This window comes from Schistocerca americana, chromosome 2, assembly GCF_021461395.2.
Source record: "Schistocerca americana isolate TAMUIC-IGC-003095 chromosome 2, iqSchAmer2.1, whole genome shotgun sequence".
Lineage (NCBI taxonomy): Eukaryota > Metazoa > Arthropoda > Insecta > Orthoptera > Acrididae > Schistocerca > Schistocerca americana.
This window is the reverse complement of record NC_060120.1, coordinates 400,284,426-400,290,557: the sequence shown is the minus strand read 5'-3', so window position 1 is coordinate 400,290,557 and position 6,132 is coordinate 400,284,426.

Genomic DNA, 6,132 nt, shown 5'->3' with positions numbered 1-6,132 from the left:
ATTACTGATAGTCAGATGCGTGTTTCCGTTGCGTATTAATCATATAGGAAGATAACTTGTAACTTAAGTGTGAGTACTAGAGTTCATGTTACTATATAAGTAAGAATGAATCCACTCGCTTGGCAGACCACTCATCTTGCAGGCCTGACTGCTTGATGCCACAGTATGAGCAAGGCATGTGGGTGCCTCTCAATACGTACTCCAGATATGCAGACCTGCACGCTTAGAGATGCCTTTCTAGTGATCAGAGCTCGCAAGAAATAGAAAGCAGCCAATAAGGGCCATCACGTAATGAGAAACGCGGTAAAGCAAGGCTTCCTTGACGGACTTCGCTGCACATTACATACAGAATTCATCTGACTGTTCTCTCACAGCCGGCCGAAGTGGCCGAGCGGTTCTAGGTGCTACAGTCTGGAACCGCGTGACCGCTACGGTCGCAGGTTCGAATCCTGCCTCGGGCATGGATGTGTGTGATGTCCTTAGGTTAGTTAGGGGACTGATGACGTCAGAAGTTAAGTCCCATAGTACTAAGAGCCATTTGAGCCATCTTCTCTCACAAAATTTTCTACTCATGACGCCAACTTAGAAGGGAGGACGCTGACGCCTCCGCAGATTGAGGTCGCAGCATCTCTGCCACCAACAGTCACTACAAAGGGCGTTCAAAATGTTTTGCACAGTCGTCTCTAACTTTTTTTTATTTTTTGCACGTGGAGAATTTTTTTGTGAACATACTTCGAACATTTAGCTATAAGTTGGTATATAAAAGTATTTTCTTTTATTTGCAGGTGAGCCATAATGGGCTGTGGAGTAGATGTCAGGTTGCAACAATGGCCAGCGATGGAGTTCCTCTTCAAAACCCGCGATGACTCATGGAGTTCCTCTTCAAGAGTGGCGATGACTCTGCCACATCGATTCACAGGAAGTTGCTCCCTGTTTATTGGGATCGCAGCCGGCTGGAGTGGCCTTGCGGTTCTAGGCACTGCAGTCTGGAACCGCGCGACCGCTACGGTCGCAGGTTCGAATCCTGCCCGGGGGCGTGGATGTGTGTGATGTCCTTAGGTTAGTTAGGTTTAATTAGTTCTAAGTTCTAGGCGACTGATGACCTCAGAAGTTAGGTCGCATAGTGCTCAGAGCCATTTTGAACAGTGGATCACAGCAGTATCCAGCGATGGTTGCGGAGGTTAAATGAAGGTGATTTCTCTCTAGTGGATAATCCACGATGCGGTAGACCATCGATGGCAGTAAGTGATGTGAATAAGGAAGCCATTGATAAATAATCCAAAGTGACAGATGTGTGACGACACGACAGCTTGCTGAAATGACAAACGAGTCTTGAAAAGAACACGGCTGGTGTTTTTCCCCAATCTTCCAAAATCAGAGTTTGTTTCCATCTCTAATGACCTCTTCATCAAAAATTGTTCAAATGTCTCTGAGCACTATGGGACTTAACATCTGAGGTCATCAGTCCCCTAGAACTTAGAACTACGACCTGCGACCGTAGCGGTCGCGCGGTTCCAGACTGAAGCGCCTAGAACCGCTGGGCCACTCCGGGTGGCGACCTAATCATCAATTGGATGTTGAAGCCTAAACTTCCTTCCTTTAATCTCCATTGATATAAAAGTGCAAGAAGTAATTTGGTGCGCCAGGTTGGATTCCATTGGTACACGTGTATTTACGCGATTGCTGAGTCCATATGACTCACTTCATATGCACTGATGTCAGTTATACTGTAGCTGAAATCTTTAGCGACTGATTGCTGACTTCATTCATTTTTCAATTTAGTACGTAATCATATCACTTTAAGATTAATAAATATAAATGGACAATGGTTTCTTTCGAATAAAGACGCAATGAGACAGCTATTCGTTCGTACAAATCAATGAAAGGTAATCATTTTAACCACCGTAGGCTGTCAGTTTCACTCCTTCCATGCACCATGCATATAAATTACATTGCCCGCCAGTTTCGACCTTAGGCCTATCAGATCTACGATATTAGTGATGTGTGTGTCACATTTAAAAATATCTGTTGCGTGTTATTTACATTTTTAAATGTGATACACGCATCACTAATAGCATACATTTGATAATGCCATAAGGCCGAGACTCGCCAGTAATGTAATTTATACGCATGGTGATTTAAGGAGTAAAACTGACACCCTACGGTGGTTAAAATTGTTCCATCATGTGGACGATACATTGAGGCTGTGGACGAGTACATAAAGAAACAATGAGAGGTAGTTCATTAAGTAAACAACTGTAACATAAGAACCTATGTGTGATTGGGGTTTCGTTAATTAGCAAACCTGGATAAACGGCAAGCATAATTCTTTGAAGAGAGTGAAGACCTTGATGAAGCAGGTTATACTTCAGATTAAGCTACTGTCAGAATGAAGATAAGTGTCAGGAAGAAAACACAAAGCGCAGCTAGGTAAATAGGAAAGTTATTTTTATAGAATGATTACGCTTGTAATATATGGCAATAAAATGTTTCATGCAGCAGGAGCTATTTAAGACAATTTTTATTTCCGTTCTAATAAAAGTTTTATACACACGAACTTCGCGTGAGTAAAAAACATCTTTCTTGATGCAATAGAAAGAGAAAAACTCAACAAAAAGTTTGCAAATAAAACCAGCACATGACGCTGCCAATTACTAACCCGTACATTGCCAGTTTCGATCGACTGGACAACTGTGCACAGCTGAAATGAGAGCAAGGAGGACCATTCTGCGGTGATTTACGATGTAATAACACACACGTTAAATCCAATGCTGTTAATGTTTGCACTATCAAATGAAGCAATATTTTTGTTTTGTTTTTGGTACTTTAATACGAATGGGAACGCCAAGTGTATGGAATATAAAGCAGAGTGCGGTAACAAATCTTCCAAACGCGTCCCTGTATCGGCCAGCTTTCCCCCACATGTATGATATACGCAGGTGCACTACGTTTGAATTATTTTCCCCTTAACACCAGTAACGAAGCAAGTTGCACAGGCAGTTCGTACCACCACCAGTTGATTACGATTCCCGCCACAGTTAAAGGTACGAACAGGGAACAGACGACGCTTTTCGTATGTGTAATTATGTTGAGTATATCATTGTTCTTTCTTTTTTTATATTTCATCTGTAGGTAGTTATTCAAAACATTAACATCTGCAACGTAGTTTTGAGCGTACTTCCTGAAGGGAAATAATAAAAACATACAATGATACAGGAAAATGGCTTGTCTCTTAGCCATTAGTTTTATAGCTCAGGTAATGTAGGCCGTTTATCATATGTGAAAGATACCATAGTGCAACTTTTGGTGGATGAAAATCAGGAAAGAAACAAAATTTGTAATGAATGCTACCGAATAATGTTACTTTTCTCAATAATCCAGGGTCTAATATTGTCAATGACAGCTGCAGCCAACTTATGACCAATAAACGGGCAATAATGAACCAGGGTGTACCGAGCGAGGTGGCGCAGTGGTTATCACTAGTGAGTAGCATTCGGAGGGACGACTGGTCAAACCCACGCCCGGTCATCAAGATTTACGTTTCCCGTGATTTCCTAAAATTTCTCCAGGAATGGTTCCTTTGAAAGGGCAAGGCCGATTTCCTTCCCCATCCTTGACACCAGCTGCGCTTGTGCTCCCCCTCTAATGACCTCGATGTAGACGTTAAACCCAATCTTCCTTCCTTTCGTTATTGGACTAGGATAAAGAGTTTTAGACCAGCACGTCATTCCCACAGACTTATACTGTGGTCGCAATACATTTTCCAACATGCTAATCTCCAGGAATCCGCTATATCCACGGTGACGCCACACATACATTCTTCTGACCTGTGTCTTTTGGGAAGAAGCAAGACCACGAAAACCGAATTATGTCGCCTCTCAGTGGATCAAACTGTCACTCACCTCTGAGACGAAAGTATTCTGCTTTAGCTCTACATCTACACTCAACCTCTACCTCTCTGCTTTGAAGTGCATGGCAGAGGGTAATTCCTATTTCACCACATATTACTATTTTTTACTGTTCCATTCACGTATGGAACACGGGAGGAATAATTGCATAAATGCCTCGGTACGTGCTATTAATAAGTCTAATCTTGTCTTTGCGATGGCTGTGAAAGTGATACGTAGGGGAATGTAGTACATTGCTTGATTCAGACAAATATGTGACCATTCATGCTGCCCTTCTATGTACTCCATACATTTAACTTCCACTGTTAATCCCATTGGCTAATGGTCCTACACAACATTCTAGTCTGCGCTGCATGAATGTTTTCTAAGCAGTGTGTCTTTGTATACTGGCTGAATTCTCCCAGTATCCTAGCTGCATCATTTCGTGTTCTCAATACTTGCCCTTATCTGAGGACTTTTCCAAACACCATCTCAAGTTCCCGGTTCTCGCATTAATGGTTTCCGACTGAATAGTTTCTTTCTTCACTTTCTTATTTATCCTTGTACCAATACTATAAAGGCAATCAAAAAATTTCCTTTCGAAGGCCGTACAGTCCAGAATCGCTATGCCAATCAGGGAAAATCGCCGTGAGTATTGAGACAATCATTCTGCCGACACACCAGGTTGAAGTCCGCCCCCGGTAGCTGATTGGTGCCGGCACGGTAGCTCAGCGTGTTCGGTCAAAGAGGCGCTGGCCCTCTGTAATTAAAAAAAACTGAATAAAGGAATCAACGATCAACTTTAACGGATGTCCTATATAGTCCGCCCAGAACAAAACGCAACGAACATTGCCGAAAAGAAAAAGTGAAAGAGAAAAGGTGGTCAGCGCTACAGAATGCCAATCCTAAGGCCGGGGTTCGATTCCCGGCTGGGTCGGAGATTTTCTACTCTCAGGGACGGGATGTTGTGTTGTCCTAATCATCATCATTTCATCCCCATCGACACGCAAGTCGCCAAAGTGGCGTCAAAACGAAAGACTTGTCCCCGGCGAAAGGTCTACGCGACGAGAGGCCCTGGTCACACGACATTTACATTTTCCAGGTTGAAGATACCCGTTTGGTAGCTGCTTACTGCACATCCTTACCCGACAGGAATCATCGACCTTCAACATTATTTTAAGGGACAAAAGGCGTGATAAACACAGGGAGAGGTCAGGAATACAGGGTGGATGCTTGAGTGTCTCCCGCTTGTGTTGGCGTAACTTTCGCATCACCACGTTTGCGATATGGGGACATGCATTATCATGAGGCAGCATGGAACTTAGCGCACCATGCCACAGTGCTGGTTTTTGAAGGATGTGCTGCCCCATACACATTCTTCATTCTCCGATGGATGTCTACTGGTGTTTGTCCTTAGGCAGCAAAGAAAGAAATAACAGCACGATGGCCCTGTTTGGACACATTTGGTAATAATGTCGCCATAGTTCACGTTTCTGCATTTAACCGCATGCACGTCGAAAAGAGAAGAATGCTACACTTATTTCTTGCCTTTATGTCAGTGCTTATGTAGTTGCTTCCGAGGCGTGCTGCTCTGCATATATGCTGCAGCAACGCTCTCAAATGGAATCTTTTTGATCGCCCCTTGTAGTTGACGAAGGTTTTTTTCAAAATATTTGTACATATCGTATGTGTCTGCAGCTTTAGTTCCTCATGGGACTGCTTCTTTTTCCATTTATCCACTTGACAAATTTAATTCACTCACTATCTGTCCAACTTTGAGGCAGTATTTCCTTTAATTAACGGATAAATGCAAGATACATAACCTTCTCGCCAGATAGGAACGTGTGGAAATGTCTGCAGCAAAGCGTAATATCCACTATATGTCATCGCCATTGCATTTAGATTTTCTAGAAATGAAATACTGACATAGCTTGGCGATGCAGTTCCACTGGCTCCTGCTTCAGAGCTGCAATCCGCTACCGGAGCATTTGCTACTGGTGACATATGGTGTTATTTCTCTTCTAGTTGTTTTCCTCAACTGCTGAAACTCTTTGTGTACTGCTCCAGCATCAGCAGAAATTTTGCTCATAGATCATTGTATACGTGCAACTTGAGTGGTTGTGTGATCAATAGAGGGTAGTCACATGAAAACGAGGCAGATAAAAAAAAGGGGGGCCACAAGTTGTCGAGGTTGTTTCGACTACACTCCAGAAGTTTTTCTGCATCCTTCACACAGTCTCGATCT